Source organism: Microtus pennsylvanicus, chromosome 12 (genome assembly GCF_037038515.1).
Source record: "Microtus pennsylvanicus isolate mMicPen1 chromosome 12, mMicPen1.hap1, whole genome shotgun sequence".
NCBI lineage: Eukaryota > Metazoa > Chordata > Mammalia > Rodentia > Cricetidae > Microtus > Microtus pennsylvanicus.
Window position 1 is genome coordinate 11,848,197 of NC_134590.1, and position 12,767 is coordinate 11,860,963.

Genomic DNA, 12,767 nt, shown 5'->3' on the forward strand with positions numbered 1-12,767 from the left:
CACCTCTGTGACTTTGTTCCTCTGTGGCATCTGCTTGAAGAAGTGGTACTTCTACATGTACCACATTATCAGTAAATTTTTTTTCCTTAAGATTTCAGTTCAGACTTCACTCATTGTTGGAAGTCTCCTTCCACAATTCCAGGACTGCGTTATGGCCATTTCTTCCTGGTTTTGAATAATAAATAGGAGTTATATTTGTTTATTTGAAACCATTCTGAGACCTATTTTATATATAATGCAACTCACCAACCTAAATTGTACAATTCGATGGGTTTTAGAAGATTCAGAGTTTTGCAGCCATCACAATGTATCTGACTTTCCCACCAGTTTGAGCCCTTTGTGGACAGCAATCCTGTCATTCATTTCCGACACTCAGCACATACCACACACAGCTTCAGGCAGGAATGGAGGTCTACAGTAAGTGTTTGTTGAACCAATGAATACATGAATTAGTGACTTGGTAGGAATGTCAAGCCTGCGAAACGTAGCTTGGTTTCATGAAGCTACCTACAGAAGATAGACTAGATCAAACCTGGAATTCCCAGAAGCTTTATTTTATATTTATATGTAGTTAGTGGCTATCTAAATGAAGAATGAGATTCTTACCTATTGCCCATTCCTCTACTACCTAAGCAGCTACTTCTAAAGCCCTACACTCAACTGTGACTGTAAAAAATAAAATAAAGAAAAAAGAAAGAAATAGAAGAAAAGAGAAAAACACTAGAAAAGCTTAAATCTACTTTTATTAACTTTCTTCCCACTTGCCCTCTTTTCCTTCTATGTTCTTTTTTTTTTTTCACACATAGATCAGGGAGGGGGAAAACTTACAGTCATCTCATGATACTTAAAAAGATAACTGAATCTAAAGATACACATATAAGTTCACCTACTGAGGGTTCTTCAGTTCATATCTTATCTCCACAGCTGGAATCAGTTGCCCCTCACCTGAAAATGCCTACCATGAGAACATAACCACCAGTCAAAACTCACAATAATATTAATATGTTTACAGTAATGTTATTATTATTAAAAGAATATCCTTTATAAGTCCAATGTGCCTGATTGCCTTCTTTGATGGCATTAATCAAGTAGGATCCAGAGTTCATATATGGATGATAGATAGATGATAGATGACAGATAGATAGATGGTAGATAGATAGATGATGTCCACTAGCTTAAGACTGTTTAAAAACTATAAAATAACTTAATTAAAAGCTGAATTACTCTAAAATGGGCACACCATTATAATGATAATGACTTCATCCTCACTGAATTTAGAATTACCCAGAATATTGAGACATACCTCAGTGTCTTTCTATGAAGATATTTCTAGAGAGAATTAATTGACAGGAAAAACACATCCTGAATGTGAGTAGCACTGTTCCGTGGGCTGTGAGCTCTGGTGGAACGAGGGGGAAATGAGAGAAAGGCAGTGGAGTGCTGGCTTCTTCCTTTTGGTCATGGCATGAGCTGCTCTGCTGTCCTCCCCAAACATAATGGGTTGAATCCTGACAAAACTATGAGCCAAGCTAAATCCTTCATGTTCTAAGACATTTCTGCTAGGTATTCTGGTACAGTGAGGAAAAGCTAGCATACAACGAAACTCTGAACATTTGATCCATATGAGTCTCTCCCTACTGAAGAGAGGTGTTTTGGTTAAGGGAATACTCTGGAGGCAAACTTCCTGCCTTTGAATTGCAGGATCACCATCAGCATGTGCAGGATATAGAGCAAGCAGCTATAACCCCTCGGGCCCCCACTTCCTTATTTTAACAACGAGATAATTTTCAGAGGACCTCACTATAGTATCTGTCCCAAAGTCAACCCTCAGTGAACACTGAATGTCACTGTGAAAGAACCAGATAAAGTTCTTAACCAGAAAGGCAAAATGAAACACAGCATGCTTGTCCCCACATGCTCTAGGACAATGCTTTTATTAGTATTTGCAAAGTCACTTGTCTATGTGGCTCATCTTAAAATGCAAGCTTTGCCAGCTGGCTTCTAGGAAGGTTTAGCCACACCAGGAGTCTTGGCAAAATGCCAGCAGCCTCCCTGCTTGGCTAGCTTCCCTGGGGAGGAAAATATTGAAATATGTGCTTAGGCCTGTAGTTGTTTTGATCTGGGTTCTCAGACTTCTTCAAGCATTTCCCACTTGATCTGGAAATTTGTACTTCAAGAAAAGTCACTTCCTGTTTGAGGTTAGAGTTGAAAAAGAGAAGCTTTCATCATACAGAAATAAGGAAATCTAAGATGCTTCTATGTCACTAATGTGTAAGAATTACTTGGAAGGCCTTCTTGGACTCAGAGCGGAGGTTTTCCATGCCTATGATCCATTAGGTCTGGAGTAAGAACCTGGGAATTTACATTTACTATAGGCTCTGGGGTGACGCTGTTACAGTGACCTTGGGACCACACATAGAAAAACTCCCTGAGCAACTGGAAGCATTTGCACACATACTTAACATTAACTTGGGATAGATAGGATAATTGTTCTGTATATAATTTATAAAAATATAAATTCCTCCCAGTTACAATTGCATCAGAGACCAGAATCTTCTCACTTTTATCGGCTCTAACTACACACAAAAATATCTATGCTTCAGCAACCAAAAAAAAAAAAATCTGTTGCCAATAGGCACAGTTTCTAATGTTTGCCTGCCTATCTTGACTTTATTACCAATGCTTATGTTCCCTTCCCACCTGTGGTCATTTCAGAATCAGGTTAAAGTTAAAATTTTACTACCCAGAATGGTGGTATCTCAGTGTAAAGATTGAAAGGTCCGTGAATGACAGATTAAAATTCATATTATCTTGTTGCTCATATGCACGGACTTCTCCGTCCCCTTAGGAGACTAGTTTAATTACATATGAATTGGGAGATTCAGAACGGAGCAGCACGTACACTAAGGAAACCTTAATGACCAGTTCTACAGTACAAAAGAAATGAATGTCTTTCACTTGCACAATTCCGTGCTGTAATTCTCTCACGACAATTCGTTTCAAGCTGTTAACCTTAAAGTCAACCAGCTCACCAAACCCTTGGTTCTTATACGACTGTGATACACTACTGGAAGTTTCCTATAAAAAGCTTTTAAAGACATCTAAACCAAACCAATTCTTTTTTGACCCACACTTCTTAAAATTTATGAATACAAGTCACTGGGAAATCTGACTAAAATGTAGGTTACTGTTTGATAAATCTTGAACAGGACTGGAGATACTGATTTCTAGGAACCAACAATGTGACTGGTCCATGGATTGTACTTTAAATACAAAAGTTCCCAGAACACACCAAACAACAAAATCTCCATTTCTTGGGGGTTTATTTGCTTCTCTGCTCTTATTTTTTCTGAGAAAGGATTTCAGAACCCTGAGCAGGCTGATCTCCATGTTAAAGAAATGCTCCTGCCTCAGCCTCCCAAGTTCTAGGACAAAATCTACATAATCATCATTAGTTCTAAGCCATATTGTTTTGCATAGATGCTCTCTCTCCAACAAGAAACAAGAGTAAGTGGATACCTGCATTTCTGAGACTGGACACCATGGTTTTCATCTTCAGTGGAGACAGTAGACATACCAGCAACTTCTGGTCCCACCCACATCTGAACGTCCCCCTCTCACTTAAATATAACTTTCCAGGGCCAGTTATTTGAAACTTGGGTTAGCACCACCAAAGCTCATGTTGAGGTTTAATACTTAAATGTCACAATGTTGGGAGGTAGGACCTAGCAAAGGTGTTTTGACATTCAAGAGGTAGAGCCCTGGTGAGTGGGTTAAGGTTTTCCTTCTGGAGTGGGTTAAACACGTCAGGGGTTTACCCTTTTTCTCTCTCACATGTGCCTCCTCTTCCCTTTTCCTTCATGAGGCCTACACCAGAAACCAAGCAGATGTCATGATCATGTTCTTGAACTTCCTAGTCTTGTCCAGAACCAAGTCAGATAAAGCCTACACTCTTTATAAGTCACACAGCCACGGGTATTCTCCTCTGGGAACAGAAAACAAAATATCATTTGACATAAGGAATGTCTGTCTGTGCTTGATCCCAATTTGACTTGAAGAAAACAAGCAACAAGGACAAGACTCCTGAGCCAATCCCTCTTCTAATAAAACTGGGATTGGAAAAATGAAGGACTGAACTTTGTAGGTGGAAGGATTGAAGCTGGCAAAGTCACAAAGTTGACTCAGAGCAAGGGAAGTCTTGAAAGACAGAGGGAAGCTATCGGGGAACAGAAATGGTGAGGGAGGCGATGCCTGAATCACTCAGTTGCGAGAATAGAAATGGTGCGGGGATGGTGAGAAAAACCAGAGATAATGGGAGGCGGAAAGAGAGCCGGGGCCTTGGAGAGGAAGATAAGCACCGCTGCCTGAGTTCTGTTGTGGTGTCTAACTGCGGCACCACCGCTGCCTGAGTTCTGTTGTGGTGTCTAACTGCGGCACCACCGCTGCCTGAGTTCTGTTGTGGTGTCTAACTGCGGCACCACCGCTGCCTGAGTTCTGTTGTGGTGTCTAACTGCGGCACCACCGCTGCCTCGATTCTATCACAGCATCTATCAGCCATGCCCCTCAGTTCTATTATAGTGTTTACCAACAGTGCCACCGCCGCCTCAGTTCTATTGCGGTGTCTGTTAGCTGCTGTATCAATGTTCTTGTGAGCTCCTTTGTCTGCCCTATGTGCTTCTATGATAATTCTTTATCCCCTCAAAATAGTAGATGTGAATTTCTGTATTTTTTTAAAAAAATAAAAACGTAGGAAACACACTGGGATCCCACTGGGTATGGAGGCACAGCCTGTAACCCCAGCATTTGGGTGGTGGAAGCAAGAAGATGGTCCTTCTTGGCTATGCAGGGAATCTTAGGCCTGCCTGAGCTGCAGAGTAAAACCCTTTGTAAGAATAAAGATAAAAAGTAAGGGTACAAAGCACATTCCCAGAAAAAGCCGGTAGGAACCTCGTTGTTCTAGTCCTGATGTGTGGATTGACAGCTCTACTCCAGAATTAGTAACAAATCCTTACCAAATCTCAGAATTTGAAAAGCTTTTGGACTTATTCCAGCTACCTCATTCACTGTAAATCTCAGATTAATGCTGGTGAGAAAGTCTTAACTATCCTGTGAGGGAGTTTGCTACATCTGTAGTGGATTCTAATTGTTAGAGGTTCTTGTGTATATTCAATTCAAAAGCTCTCTGTAACTTATACCTGTTGGAATCTTTTTGGTCAGTTCCATTTTCCTGTGGGGAACTTTCTGGAATGTGAGGCCATCTATGCAACCCCCCCCCCCACATACACACACACCTTAAGTGCTCCCTTCGCTTGGCTGAATATGTTCTGTCTTAGTTAGGGTTTCCATTGCTGTGAAGAGACACCATGTCCATGGCAATTCTTATAGAGGGAAACATTGAAGTGGGTGGCTCACTTACAGTTTCAGAGGTTTAGTCCATTATCACCATGGCAGAGAGCATGGTGGCATACAGGCAGACGTGGTGTTGGAGAAGCAGCTGAGAGTCCTGCATCTTGATTCTCAGGCAGCAGAAGCAGTCTGTGACATTGGGCATAGCTTGAGCATATAAGACCTCAAAGCTTGCCTCACAGTGACACACTTCCTCCAACAAGGTCACACCGACTCCAGCAAGGTCACATCTAATAGTGCCCCTTCCTATGAGGGCCATTTTTTTTCAAACTATGACATGCTCCTAACCCTGATTACCCAGTTTCTCTTTCCCGTTGAGTGGCAGCAAGAAACTCACTTTCCTACAACCTTCTTTACCAAGGACTCTAGTTTGCCTATGGTCTCTTAAGATGTAGTCACAAACTGAAATAACACCTCATGGCAGTAACATTGATCAGGAAACATTGCTGCATTCTAAAATTGGATTAACTTATTCAGCAGTGCTAATGGCTTCACTTACTACTTTGCAATTATCTTGTTTTTCTTCAGCCTTTGATCATTTATGATAAAACCATATCACAGCTGGGTGGTGGTGGTGGCTCACACCTTTGATCCCAGCACTTGGGAGGCAAGGGTAGGAGGATTTCTGGTATTTTGAGGCCAGTCTGGTCTACAGAGCTAGTTCCAGGACAGCTAGGTTTGTAACACAGAGGAACCCAGTCTCAAAAAACCAAAACCAACCAAACAAACAAAAATACAAAGCCAAAAAGATACCACAGGTATCTTGAATTTTAAATCAAGCGTAAACTTTCTGATGAACTTTTTAATTATTCTTACTATATTCTAAACTAGCACTATGAATACAAATTTGATCCCGGAACTCGAATCATGGAAGGAGAAAACTGACTTCTAAAAGTTGTTGTCTGACCTCCCTTGTGCACCAGGGCAACATTCATCATGGCACGCCCACACCATAGCATGCACCATGAAATGCAAACATTCATCATGGCACGCCCACACCATAGCATGCGCCATGCAATGCAAGCATTCATCATGGCATGCCCACACCATAGCATGCACCATGAAATGCAAGCATTCATCATGGCATGCCCACACCATAGCATGCACCATGAAATGCAAGCAGGCGTGTGCACACACCCATGTAAATACATGTAAAAGCAGAAAACTGATTTTAATAACTTATTTACATAAAAATGTCCATAAATTCAACCAAAAATTGAGATACTTCTCATTCTGTTTAGATTAAGTAATCGAAATTCAGCATGTGATTTTCACTTGAAGCACAAGACTGCATTCCAAATGCTCATCTGTGCCGACTTTATGGACCAGCACAATTTTCAAATACCAATAACCATTGTGATAGCTGGACCTTATTGAATACTTACTGCATGGAAGCCACATTTCCAAAGGGTTTACATAGTTTAACTCCTTAGATCCTCACAACTGCTTCTGGGATGGGCACTGTAATTATTCTCATTTTACAGATGAAGGGCAAGAGTCATTGAGAAGTTAAGTAACTGGTCTAGCTAGTTAAGTTAGGATTTGAGTCTATGATGACTGGCTCCAGACTTGTATCCTTAAGTGCTATCATATATATATATATATCATATCATATCTGTATATGTCACATGGGGTCATATGTGCTAAGTACTATACGTATTATGGATAGTCCTCTTTCACAGAGGAAGAAATGAAGGCCCCACGACCATCAACTTGTGGGATAATATTTTTGTACACTGTGAAAATATGTCTCTGCCAAGGTACCTCCTAATTGATTTAATAAAGAGCTGAACGACACCAATAGTTAGGCAGGAGAGACTAAGTGGGACTTCCAGAGAGAGATAGGAACTCTGGGAAAGAATTTGAGGTGGAAATTCACCATCGAGGTGCAAAGGAAGTCAGATGTACAGTGTGGAGGAGAGGTAACAAGCAGAATGTAGACTAGAAATGGGTTATTTTAAGTTAAAAGAGCTAGTTGTCAACAAGCCTACGCTCTGCCCAAGCTTTAATTCTTAATAAAAAAAATCTCCATGACCTTTTTTGGGAGCTGGCGGTCCAAACAAAGTCCGGCTACACAAGTTGGTAGCAGACCCTGAATCAGAGTCAGTGTATCTGACCTTTGAACTTTCCTTCTCAACTTCACTGCTAACCCCAAACTCTGAGTCGATATTTTTCTTGCTGATATTTTAAAAAAGAGAATGACCAGATAACATCAGAGTGTGTGGGAGAAGGCAAGCAAGGTACAAGCACACAAGCAGTATTTTTTGATCTTCAAAGTTAAGTGTGTTAAGCCACAAGCACCACAACGAAACACTAATTAGGGTTAACTACTTATCTCGAACACATGAAGGGGTAAAAAAAAATGCTTGAAATATTTATCTAAAATATGAACAGCTGCATTTTGAAAAGCTGTACACATGACAAAAGTCACACCACCAACAAAGCAATTCTTGGAAGGACTTCTTGTTTTGACCACAGTGCAGGGAACTCAGGGGGTGGCAGTAAGCAACTGGAAGGATGTGACTCTCCTCCCCCCTTTTGTTCTCCGTGGCTTTGTTCTTTTGTAAATTTAGCGTTTTGTTGTTACACTCCCTCTAGACCTGGCCTTTCCCTTAGATTATTAGGTCAGCTCAAGACTGAGAACCTCACCAAATTCCAGCCTTAGGAGTTAATGAGATCTTTCCCCTATCTCTAGGCATCTCTCTCTCTACTGTTTTAGAAATTAGTCCGAGGTGTTTTAGGGAAACTCTTCTAATGACAGAGTCTGCTTATGTTGCTCAGGCTGGCCTTGAGCTTTTCAACTTCCTGACTCCAGTTCCCAAGTGCTGGGATGGCAGACATGTGATGCCTGCCCACAGTGGGCAAGTGGTCCTAGGTTGTATAAAAATGCAGGCTGGGCAAGTCATGGGGACCAAGCCAGAAAGCAGGATTCCTCTGTGGTCTCTGCTTCCGTTCCTTTCTCCAGCTTCCTGCTTTGGAATTAATCCTGCCCTGACTTCCCTCAGCTATGAACCTGGAAGTGGAAGATGAAATAAACCTTTTCTTCCCCAAGTTGGTTTTGGCCAGTGTTTTATCACAGCACCTGAAATCAAACTAGGACCCTGCCTTTTATTAATTTTTATCTCAGAACACTGAGCTCAAATACATTGGCCTCCCCTGTGCACAACACTATCACAGCATAGTCAGAACTGCTTTCTTCATTCCTCTAGTTTTTCTATTGCTGCTGCTGGCTCAGTATTTTTCTCCCTATGGCACAGCTTAGATAGGAAGTATTCCCCCAAAGGCTTATGTATGGAAGGTTTGGTTTCCTACTCCCGACTCAAATAATTGGGTGATGACTGGGTCATGAGGACTCTGACCAAATTAATAGGTTAATCCATTGATATATTTAAATTTTGATGGCATAATCAAAACGTAGTGGGAGATAGGACATGGTTCAGGGAACTAGGTCACCTGCGTGTGCCTTTAAAGGTTATTTTGTCCTAGCCCCTGCCTGTCTCTCTCTTTGGTGTCCTGGAAGCCATGAAATAAGCATCTCCATTTCACCACGCCCATTTCCATGGTATTCTGTCTCACTCCTGATCCAGAAATGTGAGGCCAACCCGCACATTGACTTCAGCTTCTGAAACTGTGAGCCAAAGCAAACCTTCTTGCCTGAAATTGTTATCTTAGGTGTTTGTCACAGTGACAAAGAGTCTGACAAACACGCAATGGTTACTAAGTGATAAAGACAGGGACTGTAGAATGCAATGGTTGCTGAGTGATAGAGACAGGGATTGTAGATACAAGGGTTGCCAAGTGATAGTGACAGAGATTGTAGAAACCGAGATTGTAGACCACAATGGAAAGAGAGCCTAGTGATTAGTTTTCTCATTGCAATGACCAAAACACCTGACCAGAAGCAACTCAAGGAAGGAAGGTTCACTCTGGCTCACAGTTCAGAGGGACACAGCCCACCACCACAGAAGAAACTCCAGTGCAGCAATTTGGTCTGTGGTGCCCAGGAGAAAGCAGAATGCAGGGTGGTACTGCTCGGCTGACTGTCCCCTTTTCACACATTTTCATCTAGTCTGGGACCCCAGTCTGCAGTATGCTTATATTGACAATCAAAGCAGATCATTTTTCTGGAAACTCCTTCCAGAAATGCTCAGAGGTGTGTCTCCTAGGGGATTCTAAGACTGGTTAAGTTGGACAAATGATCAATCACAAGGAGAAAACACACTCTGAAGGTAGTGTGCTCAATAATCAAGGAGTCAGGGGGTCAAGTTAAACTTTCCTAGTATGACCAACTAAAAATATGTGCCCTTACCTAGAGCCTCAGTTTCTCCCTCAGAAAACAGAAATGACAATATTTTTTGGAACACACACTTTTCCACTGTGGTTTCTCAAAATTCAGTGACTACTGTGAATGCCTGTGTATACTTGTTAAAAGTTTATTTTCAATGTATAAATAAGAGATCCATTTCTCAGAGCCGGAGAGATGGCTCAGTGGCTAAGAACACTAACTGCTCTTCCAGAGGATGCAAGTCTAATTCTCATCACTCACAGGGTAGCTAATAACTGTCTATAACTCTAATTCCAAGGGATCCAGTTCTTTCTTTTGGCCTCTGCATTTGCGGCATGTGTCTGTGGAACACAGACACAAACACAGGCAAAATATTCATACATATACAATAATTTTGAAGAAAAAAAATTTCTGGCTTCTTTGGAAGAGATGACCAAACCCTATTCTCTAGCGAAGAAAAGACCAGAAGGATACATAAATGGCCAAGAATAGGAAGTGTTTAACATCCTAAAGCATCAGAAAAAAGTAGGTTCAGCTGGGCGGTGGTGGCGCATGCCTTTAATCCCAGCACTCGGGAGGCAGAGGCAGGTGGATCTCTGTGAGTTTGAGACCAGCCTGGTCTACGAGAGCTAGTTCCAGGACAGGCTCCAAAACCACAGAGAAACCCTGTCTCGAAAAACCAAAAAAAAAAAAAAGTAGGTTCTGTTTAGAAAAATATTATCTAAAGGCCAAAAGAAAATAATCATGACCACAGCAGATATATTTAAGTAGAATAATCACAATTTCTGTAAAAACTTTAATCGCGATCTAAGCCATACACTACATAACTTTTTAGTTTGTGCTGTTATAGGATCATAGCACATGATTCTTTAAGAAAATATCCAGATACATTTCTTCCCTGAAAATACACTAGAAAATTAGCTACAGAAGACTAGAGAGAATAAGAGGCCCTGATGCTCAAAGCTCTGCCATAGATAAAGGTTCAATGCCTTCAGGGTTGATAATGAGCATGGGGAATTTTTCAGCCATAACTCACTGTGTAAATAGCACACACAATGGACTCAGGAAATAGCGACTGTATAAAAGAAGTGCTTCGTTAAATATAAGCCTTAACCCCTGAGACTCGGGATAGCCTGAGGATCAGACACACACTAGCCAAACAAAGGACATCTTAACATTTTCCAGGGACATTTGCATGGCTCTGATGAGACATAATTCACCCTGAGGTGAGTAAGAGCATTTTTAAAGGCGTAGGACCAGCAAAAGAGGAATGGTGATTCTGAGTATGTAGCTCAAGGCTCTGCTGTGCCCAGTGCCTTCCCAGGATCAGTGTTCGAACCCAGGAAGAAGAAACAATAGAAATATATGTAAAATAATCGCTTCAATGGACTTTTAGAGGGGCTATGAGCACAAGACTTACTTGAGGGAACCAAGGTACTGAAGAAGGCAGGACGTAAATCCCTCAATGCAAGATGTCTCTGCAGCATGAGACACACTCAGAACACTAACAGTCTCTATGACTCTGGTTCTTTCCTTTAGAGGAGGCAACCAGATGCATGCCTCAGAGAAAGAAAAAAGACTGATGCCATGCCGTCTCAGCTCTGTTTAAGAATACGGTGTATACTCCCTTGGTACATGCATCAAGAGCCAAGGAGCCTTTGAAGGTGTGGAATGGAACCAATAATTACTGGTGGATCACAAAGGCAGAGAAACAGCTTAGAAAACAGCAGCCGTATGGAGATAGCCTTCCCGTAACATAAGTAGGCGTGGTGATTGCAGTCATGATGACACTGGCAGGCTTTATTCACTGTCTCATTTCCCTAAGGTTTCTTCTATTGGGGTAAGCAGTTTGTCTCATTGAACCTTTTTATAAAAGGCTTGCATCTTAGGTCAGGGATTAAAACGATAGGTTGTTCCCTGTATCTTAACTATTGGCTGAATTAACCATGAAAACCTTTCCTGCTGTGTCCAACTTCATCAAGTCCTCCCCAGCTGTTGATTGTTCACCTTATCCTTCGCTGCACGAGAATGAAACTGCTGTTTGCTTCCCACCACTTGAGACAGGGTTTCACTGTGTAGTTCAGGCTGGCCTTGAACTATCCCCCCACATCAGCCTCCCAAATGCTAGGAATAGAGGGCCGGGCCACCACACCTGGCTAGAATTAAGTAATTTTCATAGGCTGCAAGGAGATAGTATGAGGTTCTTTGTAAAATCTGACTGAATTATAATCACTGAATAACTCCTTTGTCACCTATGCAACCTCTATCACATAACTGAAGAGCTTAGAGGGTAACTTTACTTTGGTATTACTGTTCTTATATAGTCTCCTGTAAATTTGCCTGGTTCATTATCTTTATTCTCTTATTTTTCTAAAAGATTTTCCCGTTCTTTCTACATTCCAGTGAATTATTAGTGATTTCTCATTTTAAGAGACATTTTAGGACTGGGATATATCTTCATAGTAAAGCATATGCTTAGTATATGTGAGGTCCTTGGTTCATTTCCTGGCATAAAAGAAAGCAAAAGAAGCAACTAGCATGAATAGAACCCAGAGAGCGAGTCCTGTGTGGGATCCCGACAGCATTCATTCTCCATCTTTGCCCACTCTGCTTGGTACCCATGATGACATCCTTTTAGGTGGACAGCCTGGAATTGCTTCCCCTCTGGCTTCTCTTTGAGTTTAGCCACATGGAGCTCCAGAAATAAATACAGTGCAGGAAGAAAGAAGTCAGGTTTTGGACCAGCTCCCTCCCTCCTGATTAGTCATGGAGATGTCTCTGTTTTCAGGGGCCACTCTGCCCATAGTCATGAAGATGTCTATGAGCTTTTGGGGGGGGGTGGCATTCTGCCCATAGTGCTTGCACCTAGTTCCAATGACATGATACCTCTCTCCTTGATCTCGTGACCTATGTGTCAGTGTAGCTCCCACACTTGGCGTCAATATTTATTTTCAGTATTAATTTCGACATTCTTTGTTATCATCATTAATTCTTCCCACGCCTCTGTAAATATTCCACCCTATCAAGCTGCATTGAGTTAAGTTCTTTGAGTAGGGTAAACAAATCAAACTATTTA

General features: G+C 41.5%; 1 protein-coding gene across 1 annotated transcript in view; it reads right to left on the reverse strand.

The window, feature by feature from the left end:
• Window positions 1–12,767, reverse strand: part of Mrpl1 (mitochondrial ribosomal protein L1) — a 99,548-nt gene that overhangs the window by 56,692 nt on the left and 30,089 nt on the right. The window contains exon 2 of the mRNA XM_075943392.1: window positions 4–165. The gene's annotated coding sequence lies outside the window, so the exon portion shown is untranslated. The remainder of the gene's footprint in view (window positions 1–3; window positions 166–12,767) is intronic.